A 14,233-nucleotide genomic window follows, 5' to 3' on the forward strand; every position below is an offset into this window, starting at 1 on the left:
TCTGAGTCCTTTAAATTGTTTTAACCTTGATAGCTAAACCGTATAAATGATTCTTCCCCTTTCTCCTTTCCCAAACTTCTTTGTCCACAACTTTAATTTCTTTTTCTCGCCAAATACAACTTAGATACACAATATGGAACAGTAAATAAAAATGAATTGACGTAGCTTACATTATACTGTATTCTTCTGAATCATTTAACGTGGGTCACATTAAGTACAACATCTAGAAAACACCCATCTCCGCACGAAGTGAACCTGCGTATTGGCACAAAAATAACATTGTTTAATAGCAAGTAACTGCCCCGAGTGAGGTTCGAACTCACGACCTCGAGATTATGAGACTCGCGCGCTGCCTACTGCGCTATCGAAGCGTCTGTCCTATAACAAAAGTTACAATTTAAAAGAGGACAATGTTTCGTAAGGTATATTAAAGAAATAATTAATATTGCTATCCCAGAACGCGGTAAGTAAGTCCGGTTAGCTCAGCCGGTAGAGCGCGGGACTTTTAATCCTGAGGTCGAGGGTTCAAGTCCCTCATCGGGCGTAGTGCTTCGAATGTTGCTTTCTGTCTGTTAAATTGCACACGTAGTTGCTGCATAGATGATTAAAAGTTCTTGTTTACGGATAAGAGTTAGTCAAGTGAAGTTTGATTCTGCTTTTAGACGAGGTGACCGAGTGGTTAAGGTGATGGACTGCTAATCCATTGTGCATTGCACGCGTGGGTTCGAATCCCATCTTCGTCGATTAGTATTCTTTCTTTTAATGACGAATGACTGGCGCATCTCGCTACCGTGTTGTTGTGAAAACAAACATTGATTGCTGTATATTCTGGATGAAAGATCGGTGTTTCAAACGGGTCCTATGGTGTAATGGTTAGCAATTCAGACTCTGACTCTGATAATCTGAGTTCAAATCTCAGTAGGGCCTCTTATTATAAGAAACCAAAAGAAAATCTGGTTGTTTATTCTCCTATTCGTAGAAGATATTCTCGTGGTAAACGCCACCTTTTTGTCATTTCTTCTTTGAAAGTTTCCACCTCTACCCTTTAAACTTATTCCTTCAGTCAACGGTTTAATTATCTCCTCTGAGTCCTTTAAATTGTTTTAACCTTGATAGCTAAACCGTATAAATGATTCTTCCGCTTTCTCCTTTCCCAAACTTCTTTGTCCACAACTTTAATTTCTTTTTCTCGCCAAATACAACTTAGATACACAATATGGAACAGTAAATAAAAATGAATTGACGTAGCTTACATTATACTGTATTCTTCTGAATCATTTAACGTGGGTCACATTAAGTACAACATCTAGAAAACATCCATCTCCGCACGAAGTGAACCTGCGTATTGGCACAAAAATAACATTGTTTAATAGCAAGTAACTCTGCCCCGAGTGAGGTTCGAACTCACGACCTCGAGATTATGAGACTCGCGCGCTGCCTACTGCGCTATCGAGGCGTATGACCTATAACAAAAGTTACAATTTAAAAGAGGACAATGTTTCGTAAGGTATATTAAAGAAATAATTGATATTGCTATCCCAGAACGCGGTAAGTAAGCCCGGTTAGCTCAGCCGGTAGAGCGCGGGACTTTTAATCCTGAGGTCGAGGGTTCAAGTCCCTCATCGGGCGTAGTGCTTCGAATGTTGCTTTCTGTCTGTTAAATTGCACACGTAGTTGCTGCATAGATGATTAAAAGTTCTTGTTTACGGATAAGTGTTAGTCAAGTGAAGTTTGATTCTGCTTTTAAACGAGGTGACCGAGTGGTTAAGGTGATGGACTGCTAATCCATTGTGCATTGCACGCGTGGGTTCGAATCCCATCTTCGTCGATTAGTATTCTTTCTTTTAATGACGAATGACTGGCGCATCTCGCTACCGTGTTGTTGTGAAAACAAACATTGATTGCTGTATATTCTGGATGAAAGATCGGTGTTTCAAACGGGTCCTATGGTGTAATGGTTAGCACTTCAGACTCTGACTCTGATAATCTGAGTTCAAATCTCAGTAGGGCCTCTTATTATAAGAAACCAAAAGAAAATCTGGTTGTTTATTCTCCTATTCGTAGAAGATATTGTCGCGCCGAGGAATAACGCTGAGACTCAAGTAGCGATTAAGACACGTTTATTCACCGTAAACGTACATAACACTACAACAGATATAAGTAGACTGGGGGCACAGCAAGGGACACACACAAGTATTTATGCACTAACGTAGACAGCAGCTACCGGGAGAAATATCTGCTGACAAGACTGCCGGACATCTCGGGTAGAGTTGCGGTCAATAGCCGATACAGAAGCGCCGGACGTGACAACTAGTCCATGGGGCCTCAAGTAACCGTGACAATATTCTCGTGGTAAACGCCACCTTTTTTGTCATTTCTTCTTTGAAAGTTTCCACCTCTACCCTTTAAACTTATTCCTTCAGTCAACGGTTTAATTATCTCCTCTGAGTCCTTTAAATTGTTTTAACCTTGATAGCTAAACCGTATAAATGATTCTTCCCCTTTCTCCTTTCCCAAACTTCTTTGTCCACAACATTAATTTCTTTTTCTCGCCAAATACAACTTAGATACACAATATGGAACAGTAAATAAAAATGAATTGACGTAGCTTACATTATACTGTATTCTTCTGAATCATTTAACGTGGGTCACATTAAGTACAAAATCTAGAAAACACCCATCTCCGCACGAAGTGAACCTGCGTATTGGCACAAAAATAACATTGTTTAATAGCAAGTAACTGCCCCGAGTGAGGTTCGAACTCACGACCTCGAGATTATGAGACTCGCGCGCTGCCTACTGCGCTATCGAAGCGTCTGACCTATAACAAAAGTTACAATTTAAAAGAGGACAATGTTTCGTAAGGTATATTAAAGAAATAATAGATATTGCTATCCCAGAACGCGGTAAGTAAGCCCGGTTTGCTCAGCCGGTAGAGCGCGGGACTTTTAATCCTGAGGTCGAGGGTTCAAGTTCCTCATCGGGCGTAGTGCTTCGAATGTTGCTTTCTGTCCGTTAAATTGCACACGTAGTTGCTGCATAGATGATTAAAAGTTCTTGTTTACGGATAAGTGTTAGTCAAGTGAAGTTTGATTCTGCTTAAAGACGAGGTGACAGAGTGGTTAAGGTGATGGACTGCTAATCCATTGTGCATTGCACGCGTGGGTTCGAATCCCATCTTCGTCGATTAGTTTTCTTTCTTTTAATGACGAATGACTGGCGCATCTCGCTACCGTGTTGTTGTGAAAACAAACATTGATTGCTGTATATTCTCGATGAAAGATCGGTGTTTCAAACGGGTCCTATGGTGTAATGGTTAGCACTTCAGACTCTGACTCTGATAATCTGAGTTCAAATCTCAGTAGGGCCTCTTATTATAAGAAACCAAAAGAAAATCTGGTTGTTTATTCTCCTATTCGTAGAAGATATTCTCGTGGTAAACGCCACCTTTTTTGTCATTTCTTCTTTGAAAGTTTCCACCTCTACCCTTTGTTGTAGTTAAAAGTGTCTGAGTCTCTCTGGGTGTATTCTGTGAGCCTAGGTCTGGGACTCCCCTGCATGGAGGATGATCAGCCACCTAGTGGTGATCATTACAACATCTCCCCCTTTGACATAACCCACAAACGATAAACAAGAAATAAGCAAGAACCGAAATGAACAATGATGAAATGATATGAACAATGACGAAATGACCTGAACAATGACGAAATGAGAGAAAGACGTGACATGAATAAATGACAAAAGAGTGATGATGTTAGGAAACTTGTGGAGGATAATGTTAAGACAAAACACCGAGCTGAACAGAATAGAACGTGAAGAATAAGAGGATAGGATCAGTCTAGCAAGCGTTACTTGAACGCACTTAAACCAGAGAACATAAACGAAATACATGGAACTATGGAGGCGGCTTGACATAACGACGTCCAGAGCGAGTAACACCAATGGCCGGAACAGGAACCGATTGCGATGGAGGAACAGATGCCATCGGCAACCAAACACTACGATCAGCTACCACAGTTTTGGATTTTAAACTCCGAACAGGACGGGCAGGCGACAGACTAGGATCAGGACATGAAGACACGCTCTGAGCAGCAAAGGGCAAACGTGGCGCAGAACCAATGGGCGAAGCCACAGTTTGTTGACGTTGCGCCACCGACGACTGGCCCGCCCTGCCGCATGATCCGGATGAGTTAACATTCGTCGGAGCAGGAATCTGTCTGGATACTGAAGGCAGAGCCAAGGTCGGAAGACCAGGAACCGGTCTAGACACTGGAACTGTAGCAGGGGGCATGGCAACAACTGGATGTCGATGAAAACAAGGCCTCACCGGATTTAATTTAGAATCACAAACCGAAATATTAATAGCCCAGCGTGTGCGTCGAAACAGACGGCCATCATTTAAACGCACAACGTACGAGTTTGGTTCGGGGCAAACTACACTCACAACACCTGGCAACCACCTATTTTTAACCAGGGCCCGAACAGGTTGACCAACAGACAATGCGGAGGACCGAATATCAACCGAACGGGGTTGGGTAAATGCCGCTCTCTGTTGACGACGCCCCAGCTCATCCCGAACCACCGACGCAGGAATCAATGTAGACTTGAGCGACGATGAAACAAATGGTAAAGATCCCCGAAGATTGCGACCTTGAAGTAAAACTGAAGGGGCCGGTAATGAGCTGGACACAGGGGTGGAGCGGATTGCAGCCAGTGCCTCCCATAGCGATTTTCCATCCGCAAACATTTTCAGAAGTACACTTTTCACTGTCTGAACGTGACGTTCAACGAGCCCATTAGACTGGGCATACTCCGGGCTGGATGTCACCTGGGTAACATTTATTTTCTTGCAGTACTCCCGGAACTCGGCACTTGCAAATTGGGTCCCATTGTCTGATTCCAACTCTTCCGGGCGCCCAAAATCAGAGAAAAACCTGGACATTTCTTCAATTAATACCGCTGACGTCAAGGATTTTAGCGGGACAACGCACGGCCATTTGCTATATGAATCCACCAGAAGAAGATAGTTGACACTGTCAAAATGAAATATGTCCGCCGAAACCATTTGAAAGGCGTAATCTGGGAGACGAACCGGATATAGCGGCTGTTTAGGATTGCGACACCTGTTTTCTTGACACACCGCACAACTTGCCACCATGTTCTTCACCTGATCTTCCCAGCCTGGCCAATATACTGCTGACTTTGCGCGTAGAACCGATTTTGTTTCACCAAAATGGCCGCCATGGATCCCTTCCATTGTTTCACGACGAAGAGACATTGGGACCACTAAGCGATTACCGCACAATAGCACTCCCTCCACAGCCGACAACTCATTCCGGACGGACCAAAACTGTTTCACCGGAGGTGGACACTGGCTACGTTTTTCAGGCCAGCCCTTCCTAATGACTGTCTTTAAAAGTTGAAGAGTAGGATCCGATGACGTGGCGTCTGCGTATCTCTGTCGGGTTGATCCTGAAGACAAGACGCTATGAAGCACATGGTGAACCTGATCTTCACTATCTTGCGTGACATCATCGACGAACAAGCGTGGGGAGGGTGCTCTGCTCAGAGTGTCAGCAATGAACAGGTCTTTACCGGGCTTATATATCAACCGGAAATCAAACTGCTGTAGCTGAAGCCTCATACGCTGGATTCTAGGCGAGCAGGACGCCACTGGTTTGTCTAGCAGGCCAATTAAGGGTTTGTGGTCCGACTCGACCAGCACTTTCTGGCCATAAACATACTGCTTGAAACGGAGTAGGCCAAATTGTACTGCCAACAGCTCTTTTTCTATCTGGCAGTATCGTTTTTGGGTTTCTGTCAGCGACGTAGAAGAAAATGCAACCGGTTGTCCCTCCTGTAGAAGTACAGCACCAATACCCATCGGCGACGCATCAACCGAAACTACCATTGGTTTGGACAGATCAAATAGCTTCAAAACTGGTAACGATGAGATGGCAGATTTTAAAGCATCCAAAGCATCTTCTTGCTGGTCATCCCAGACCCAGGCCGCATCCTGTTTCAAAATATCACGAAGTGGGCGGGTAATGACTGACAAATTTTTACAGAACTTGTCCAAGTACGTTACCATTCCCAATAACCGAGTTAAGCTTTGTTTATCCGTCGGGGCCGGCATGTTCACAATGGCTTCTACTTTCTCGGGATCAACTTTCAGGGCTCCTTGAGCAATAACATGTCCTAACCACGGTAGCTCCTCTAAGAAGAAACGACACTTTTTTAACTGTAGCTTTAAGTTTACTTCACGACAACGTACTAGCACTCGCCGCAAGTTGCACTCTAGTTCTTCTTTTGTTTCACCCATAACTAAGAAGTCATCAAAGTATATGAGCACTCCTGGTAGATCACCAAACAACTCCGACATAGCCTGCAGGTACACCTCGGGGGCAGATATGAGTTAAACGGTAGTCGAAGAAATCGGTATCGTCCTTTTGGAGTTGCCATAGTGCACAAATACGACGAACGTTCAGAAAGTGGAATTTGATAAAAGCCCGACGCGGCGTCCAAGCTACAAAAATACTTTGCTTTACCTATTTTTCCAAATAGTTGTTCAACAGTTGGCACCATGAAATGCTGGCGTTGAATGGCTTTGTTCAAGTTGGATGGATCAAGACAAATGCGAACATCTCCATCCGCCTTGCCGACCACCAACATTCTGCTGACCCACTCTGTCGGCTCCACTACAGGAGCTATGATTTCCAGCGCGACCATCTGATCCAGTTTGTCAAACACACGTTTCTCCAAACTAAATGGAAGACGACCTGCTGCCGAGACGACCGGATCCACATGAGCTGCACCCGTTGCGAGTCGAATTTCGTGTTCCATCGGCAGTTTGCCAATTCCATTAAACACTTCCGAAAACTCGTTCACTAAAGGTGGATGATTTGGTTGCTGTGTCACTTTAACTGTGTGAACTCTCTTAATCAGTCTCATTAGTTTGCACGCCGGAAGGCCCAAAATTGCCGGTTGACCCGGCTCGTTCACAACTACAAATCTGAGTGCATAAGTTACGCCTTTGCGCACGACACGGCCTTTATAAACTCCAAGTACATCTAAATAGCCACCTTTAGCACTATAGTTTCGTACACGAGGGCCTGGTTCCAGGTTACCACCATTGGGACACACACGGGTATACAACTCATATGGCAGAACGTTACACGTGGCTCCAGAATCAAGTTTAAAGTGAATTACCGCTCGTCCGTCAACCGATAAGTCTTCGTACCATTCTTCTTCTTTTTCTTCTGAGCACGTGAGCTGGTGATTCACAAGATCCGCCAAAAACCCGCCTGTTTCTGGACACTGGTTGTCCCACTCCTCCTCCTCAACAGCATGCAACTGCTGTTGCATGAACGTTCCTCGTTGTGCTGGCCGGAAGGACTGCTGACGGCCATCATGTTGAAGTGTAGCTTGTGGCCCCCTCTGTCGATCTTTAGCTGGACCATTACGAGCCTTTGGATTTGGACATGTATTTGCGAAATGTCCCATCTGGCCACACGAATAGCACTCCACATTTGTTGCCGAACATTGGCCTTTTTTATGACGTCGACCGCAGCCTTGGCAATTAACAAAATTCTGTGCTTGTGCGTTTCCACCATTTTGACGACTTTTATTGTGCTGAGATGTTGACGGCCTTCTTTTTGACGAGCTGTCCATGAGGCGATGAACGGTCGGATCCGAACGAGCGGTCATCTGTGTAAGCTGTGATGACGCTGATTCACACGCTCGCACAATGTTGCACGCCTTAGCCAAAGTCAGACCAGACTCAAACAATAGTTTTTCCCGAACTTGTTCATTGGCTACGCCCAGCACTATCTGATCCCTTACTATCGATTCAATCACCGCCGCAGTTCCGTAATTGCATGGTTTGACTAGACTTAAAAGCTCTACTAACCACGCGTCAAAAAGGTTCACCCGGCTGTTGATGACGGCGATGAAACAAGAACCGATCAAACACTTCACTCTTAAGTGGTTGAAAATAAGCTGTCAGAGCATCCAACACCGGCGTGATCTTCTTCGCATCAGCAACTGACAAGGGTAGAGTGTCATAGATCTTGATTCCTTCTCTGCCCAGCAACGATAAAAGCACACCGACTATGATTTCTTCATCTTTTTCGTCTTTACGTGTTGCAAGGATAAACCACTTAAATTGGCAACTCCACTGACTCCACTCCAATGCTAAATTAGGAGCCGAAAAATTAAACGGATCAGGAAACTTTAGTCCTGTAGCCATGATGACCACGCTCGATTTGCTGACGAGAACCAGTAAAAGATGGGCCAACGAGGGCCAAGCAAGAAAAAAAAATAGGTTCGCAAAATTGAGTCACAATTACACTGCGTGAGAGATAACTAGTTCACAATCACATACGCAGAAACAACAAACCACCTGAGCAAAAGATGTTCACGATTGCTACGGATACAGATGAGAGAGACCACGCGACAAAATCTAGTCGCCACAAACACTCAGTACTTCAGACGTGTTCGTTACACCAAAATGTAAGTTGGTGGTAAAGAATTCTCCTATTCGTAGAAGATATTCTCGTGGTAAACGCCACCTTTTTTGTCATTTCTTCTTTGAAAGTTTCCACCTCTACCCTTTAAACTTATTCCTTCAGTCAACGGTTTAATTATCTCCTCTGAGTCCTTTAAATTGTTTTAACCTTGATAGCTAAACCGTATAAATGATTCTTCCCCTTTCTCCTTTCCCAAACTTCTTTGTCCACAACTTTAATTTCTTTTTCTCGCCAAATACAACTTAGATACACAATATGGAACAGTAAATAAAAATGAATTGACGTAGCTTACATTATACTGTATTCTTCTGAATCATTTAACGTGGGTCACATTAAGTACAACATCTAGAAAACACCCATCTCCGCACGAAGTGAACCTGCGTATTGGCACAAAAATAACATTGTTTAATAGCAAGTAACTGCCCCGAGTGAGGTTCGAACTCACGACCTCGAGATTATGAGACTCGCGCGCTGCCTACTGCGCTATCGAGGCGTCTGACCTATAACAAAAGTTACAATTTAAAAGAGGACAATGTTTCGTAAGGTATTGTAACAGATTCACTGGGTTTAAGGGATGTATTCAGTCATAGACAGCTTACACGATCCACACATACAGCATTACACAGAGACAGCACTGACAGCACCAACAAGTAGACTGAATCACTACATTGTACTGCCCCTCTGGCCGGTCATAGACGGGCTTTTGAGTCCTCTGACATCCGGCCAGAGTGGCAAAGTCCATTGACATCGCACATTTGCATCTCCTAGCATCCGGTGCTAAGCGACAAAGTACATTGGCGCTACATCCCCCCTCCTACCTACTGACATGGGTTCCCTAAACTGGATAACAAACCCCACAAGGCATAACAAATAGAGTCCCCCATGTTTTCTACTTTAACATTCGATAAAACTAATCCGGGTTAATCACCAATATTCAAACGACTGCATTCGGGTCGGGCTGGCCTTGATCCTCTTCTTTCTCCTTCCTCTTCGAAGGATCTCCTGCCCGGGCTAGCTCGTCCCTCAGTTCTTGAATCTGGCGCTGTAGGTCTTGCACCTTGCCAAGGCCTACTGCCCCGACTGCCGGCTTCTCGCGCTCTCTTCGCGCATCCTCGTACCCCCTCTCATAGGCTGTTTTTACGGCATCTGCGTGAAGTCTCGCCTCCTCCAGGAATTCTTCACACGATTTAATGCCCAACACGTAAAGCCTCTCGTAGAGAGCCGGGCTCAATCCCCTGAAAAGGTGGTCTATGCGCACCTCTTCAGCCATGTCTGGCTGAACCATGCGACACATATCCATAACATCATGGTAGTATTCCGTGATGTCATCCTCCTTTCCTTGGACCCGCATGCGCAGCTTCCTTTCCGTCTGCCGCTTCAGGTTTACCGCCACGAACTGCTTCAGGAAAAGCGTCTTGAGCCCACGCACCTCTCTGTAGTGTGCTGGCTCGTCCTCAGTTCCGGCTACTTGGACCTCCCGGTCCTCCAGTGCTCCGGGCGTGCGTTTCTCGCCTCAAGGCCTACAATCCATTTGTAGGCAGCACCCTCGAGCGAAACATCAATAGCCCTTGCAAGATCGTTATTCGACCAACGATTATGGCGACCAATCCTTTCGAACCGGTCTATCCACTCCATTGCGTTTTCCTTTGGCGTGCCCCGGAACTTTTCCGGCTCCTTGTAGTGGAACATTGGGCGTTCCGCCATGTCTTCCTCCTCTTCCAAAAACGGGTCCCACTCGAGTTCAGGATCTTCCAGAGACTGTCGGCTTGGCGATCCTCCTACGCTGAATCCGCCGCGTCCCTGTCTCACCGTTGCCGCTTCCTGTGGAGTACTAAACGCTCTAGGCCGTAGGCCTTCGCGCAGGCTTCTTCTTTCCAAGCCCACCCCTCGCTGCTCGTCGTTCCTCGCTTCCAACGGCTGTCCGCTGTCGCTACCCGACGATCTGTTGATGACCCCGGAGGTATCGGCTTCCACGCTAACTATGCGTTTCCTGTCGGCAGCGCCTTCCGCCCACGCCGACCCCTGCCACACCTCTCGGTTTCCAGTCACCGACCCCTGCGTTCCGAGCGAATTTGGGTCGTATGACTTCCTCCGCTGCTCGTCGATCCTTTCCTGGACTCTGGAGACTGACACCTGCGGGATAAGCGACTCGCGGTCGTCGAACTCCGCCTGACGCGTGCGTGATCCCTGATCACGATCGACGACCCGCACTTCCTGCCGCTTCTCGTTACCCGCCCCGGTACGTGCGTTAACCCTTCCTTCGTTCCCTACCTCACGAGCCCCCTCGTGCTGCTTACGTGCAGCTACGGACTCGTATGCCCCTTCCGTCACAGCACCCCCTGCTTCCGGATTCCCAGAATCCTGGCAGCTCTGTGCGTCCTCGAATTCCTCGCCCCGTGGCTCGGAATCAGACTGGAATTGTGACGGATCTGGAACCTCCCGCGGTAGGGAAACTTCCCTGGACAACCACGTACCTTTCTGTCCCAAAGTGAGGTCACTCACTTCTCCAGGAGGGCCTCTCGAACGGCCCTTTGACCGAGCTGAAGCAGCGCTTGCTGCCTGCAATCCTGTTGAAGATCGTGCTAGAGGTGTTGCCGCCCTCAAACCCGAGTAATAGGTCTGAATCTCCTTGGCGGCCTCTTCAGCTGCTCGTCTACGGCTCCTTTCCCCAGCGTCTATTATCACACCTCTCCCGTGTGACATTCACACGAGGATCCGCTGCGATCCCACTTTCAAATACACGCTCTCCCAGACCGTTGCTGTGGTCTCGTGCCCGGCAATAAATTGCCGAGTTCGATTTCCAGAGACCCCTCACAGCGAACGCCTACCTGAGTTAAAACGTGTACCTGATCAGTGAACAACGCAGTAGCATCTCCACCATGTAACAGATTCACTGGGTTTAAGGGATGTATTCAGTCATAGACAGCTTACACGATCCACACATACAGCATTACACAGAGACAGCACTGACAGCACCAACAAGTAGACTGAATCACTACATTGTACTGCCCCTCTGGCCGGTCATAGACGGGCTTTTGAGTCCTCTGACATCCGGCCAGAGTGGCAAAGTCCATTGACATCGCACATTTGCATCTCCTAGCATCCGGTGCTAAGCGACAAAGTACATTGGCGCTACAGTATATTAAAGAAATAATTGATATTGCTATCCCAGAACGCGGTAAGTAAGCCCGGTTAGCTCAGCCGGTAGAGCGCGGGACTTTTAATCCTGAGGTCGAGGGTTCAAGTCCCTCATCGGGCGTAGTGCTTCGAATGTTGCTTTCTGTCTGTTAAATTGCACACGTAGTTGCTGCATAGATGATTAAAAGTTCTTGTTTACGGATAAGTGTTAGTCAAGTGAAGTTTGATTCTGCTTTTAGACGAGGTGACCGAGTGGTTAAGGTGATGGACTGCTAATCCATTGTGCATTGCACGCGTGGGTTCGAATCCCATCTTCGTCGATTAGTATTCTTTCTTTTAATGACGAATGACTGGCGCATCTCGCTACCGTGTTGTTGTGAAAACAAACATTGATTGCTGTATATTCTGGATGAAAGATCGGTGTTTCAAACGGGTCCTATGGTGTAATGGTTACCACTTCAGACTCTGACTCTGATAATCTGAGTTCAAATCTCAGTAGGGCCTCTTATTATAAGAAACCAAAAGAAAATCTGGTTGTTTATTCTCCTATTCGTAGAAGATATTCTCGTGGTAAACGCCACCTTTTTTGTCATTTCTTCTTTGAAAGTTTCCACCTCTACCCTTTAAACTTATTCCTTCAGTCAACGGTTTAATTATCTCCTCTGAGTCCTTTAAATTGTTTTAACCTTGATAGCTAAACCGTATAAATGATTCTTCCCCTTTCTCCTTTCCCAAATGTTTTTGTCCACAACTTTAATTTCTTTTTCTCGCCAAATACAACTTAGATACACAATATGGAACAGTAAATAAAAATAAATTGACGTAGCTTACATTATACTGTATTCTTCTGAATCATTTAACATGGATCACATTAAGTACAACATCTAGAAAACACCCATTTCCGCACGAAGTGAACCTGCGTATTGGCACAAAAATAACATTGTTTAATAGCAAATAACTGCCCCGAGTGAGTTCCGAACTCACGACCTCGAGATTATGAGACTCGCGCGCTGCCTACTGCGCTATCGAGGCGTCTGACCTATAACAAAATTTACAATTTAAAAGAGGACAATGTTTCGTAAGATATTAAAGAAATAATAGATATTACTATCCCAGAACGCGGTTAGTAAGCCCGGTTAGCTCAGCCGGTAGAGCGGGGGACTTTTAATCCTGAGGTCGAGGGTTCAAGTCCCTCATCGGGCGTAGTGCTTCGAATGTTGCTTTCTGTCTGTTAAATTGCACACGTATTTGCTGCATAGATGATTCCTTGCATAGATGATTCCTTCAGTCAACGGTTTAATTATCTCCTCTGAGTCCTTTAAATTGTTTTAACCTTGATAACTAAACCGTATAAATGATTCTTCCCCTTTCTCCTTTCCCAAACTTCTTTGTCCAAAACTTTAATTTCTTTTTCTCGCCAAATACAACTTAGATACACAATTGTAAATTGTTCGAACAAGCGAAGCTTCTGAAGAACAATTGTGATTATTGGGAATGAAAGTGAATCATCAACTATATAGTGTTGACCTTGTTTATTCAGCTGTTTTAAGCAAATTTGGAACTAAGGTGGTGGGCGTATATCTCTGTAAACCTCAGATCTTTTAAGAAACGCACAACGTTTGACGGAAATATTAATTTCGAGTCTTGTTGTTCAGTCCGCCATTGTTGTTACGCTTAGTCCAGTACTGATTGGATCCAGGCCTATTGTCGGGTCTGAAATTGAATCAGAAAAATAATTAGAGTTTGTCTTGGTGAGGGCGGGTGGGAGATAGATATAGTTGATGATTCACTTTCATTCCCAAAAATCACAATTGTTTTTCACAAGCTTCGCTTGTTCGAACAATTTACAATTATTGTAAATTCCGTTCTCATCCACTATATAGTGTCTTCAAAGCACAATATTTAGCAGGATAAATAAAATTTAAATAAATAAAACGGAAAATGTTATTTAAAAAAATCAGGTTAAACCAGTCTGACGATGAATCCATCAGGACTGCTGACACTATAAGATTTTGATTAGTCGACGTCTCCCGGCGATAAAATTTTGAGAAAGTTGACTCGCTGGCCCAATGGCCTTGATTGAGGATCGCCTGAATAGTGTAAAGAACCAAAACAATTTCTTCTTTATTATTTTCCTTATTTTTCCCTACCTTTATTCTTACGTAACATTAATTTTTTATACGCCCCTCTTTTCTATGTAATTTCTTCCTTAGACGTCTTACAGACTGATTTATCCTTCAAAAGTTTCAAACTTAATTTTCTTGTAGTTCGACCTTCACGAACCCCGTATAAAAACTAGTTGTTCTATAGAAAATAGAGAGAGACACATTTTCACAGTTCAGTTCCTAAAGAGTTGTTCCCCAATTTTTTGTGCTACTGAAATATACTTTCCAAGAAACGACAATGAAAAAGTAAGTTAAAATATTAATAACTTACATTTGGTGGCAGCGGAGTCGAACTCGGCTTTCGTGGTAAGCTGAATAGCGTGTGTTTTTTTTTTTTTTTTTGTTTTGGTTAATTGTTTGTTTTAAATTTTTATGCTATTTTTATCCTTCTCTTCGTTTTTT

At 44.7% G+C, this 14,233-nt stretch overlaps 8 non-coding genes across 8 annotated transcripts; 6 read left to right on the top strand and 2 right to left on the bottom strand.

Annotated features, from left to right (window-relative positions):
- Positions 1-661: 661 nt before the first annotated feature.
- Trnas-gcu lies at positions 662-743 on the top strand. Its single transcript has one exon. It is a non-coding gene; the product is annotated as a tRNA-Ser (tRNA).
- A 640-nt stretch (positions 744-1,383) lies between these two features.
- Positions 1,384-1,456, bottom strand: Trnam-cau. The gene has a single exon. It is a non-coding gene; the product is annotated as a tRNA-Met (tRNA).
- Positions 1,457-1,556: 100 nt separating this feature from the next.
- Positions 1,557-1,629, top strand: Trnak-uuu. Its single transcript has one exon. It is a non-coding gene; the product is annotated as a tRNA-Lys (tRNA).
- A 311-nt stretch (positions 1,630-1,940) lies between these two features.
- Positions 1,941-2,012, top strand: Trnaq-cug. The gene has a single exon. It is a non-coding gene; the product is annotated as a tRNA-Gln (tRNA).
- A 1,286-nt stretch (positions 2,013-3,298) lies between these two features.
- On the top strand, positions 3,299-3,370 carry Trnaq-cug. The gene has a single exon. It is a non-coding gene; the product is annotated as a tRNA-Gln (tRNA).
- Positions 3,371-8,948: 5,578 nt separating this feature from the next.
- Trnam-cau lies at positions 8,949-9,021 on the bottom strand. Its single transcript has one exon. It is a non-coding gene; the product is annotated as a tRNA-Met (tRNA).
- Positions 9,022-11,714: 2,693 nt separating this feature from the next.
- Trnak-uuu lies at positions 11,715-11,787 on the top strand. The gene has a single exon. It is a non-coding gene; the product is annotated as a tRNA-Lys (tRNA).
- Positions 11,788-11,904: 117 nt separating this feature from the next.
- Positions 11,905-11,986, top strand: Trnas-gcu. The gene has a single exon. It is a non-coding gene; the product is annotated as a tRNA-Ser (tRNA).
- Positions 11,987-14,233: the final 2,247 nt, after the last annotated feature.

Source organism: Daphnia magna, linkage group LG9, assembly GCF_020631705.1.
Source record: "Daphnia magna isolate NIES linkage group LG9, ASM2063170v1.1, whole genome shotgun sequence".
Classification (NCBI taxonomy): Eukaryota; Metazoa; Arthropoda; class Branchiopoda; order Diplostraca; family Daphniidae; genus Daphnia; species Daphnia magna.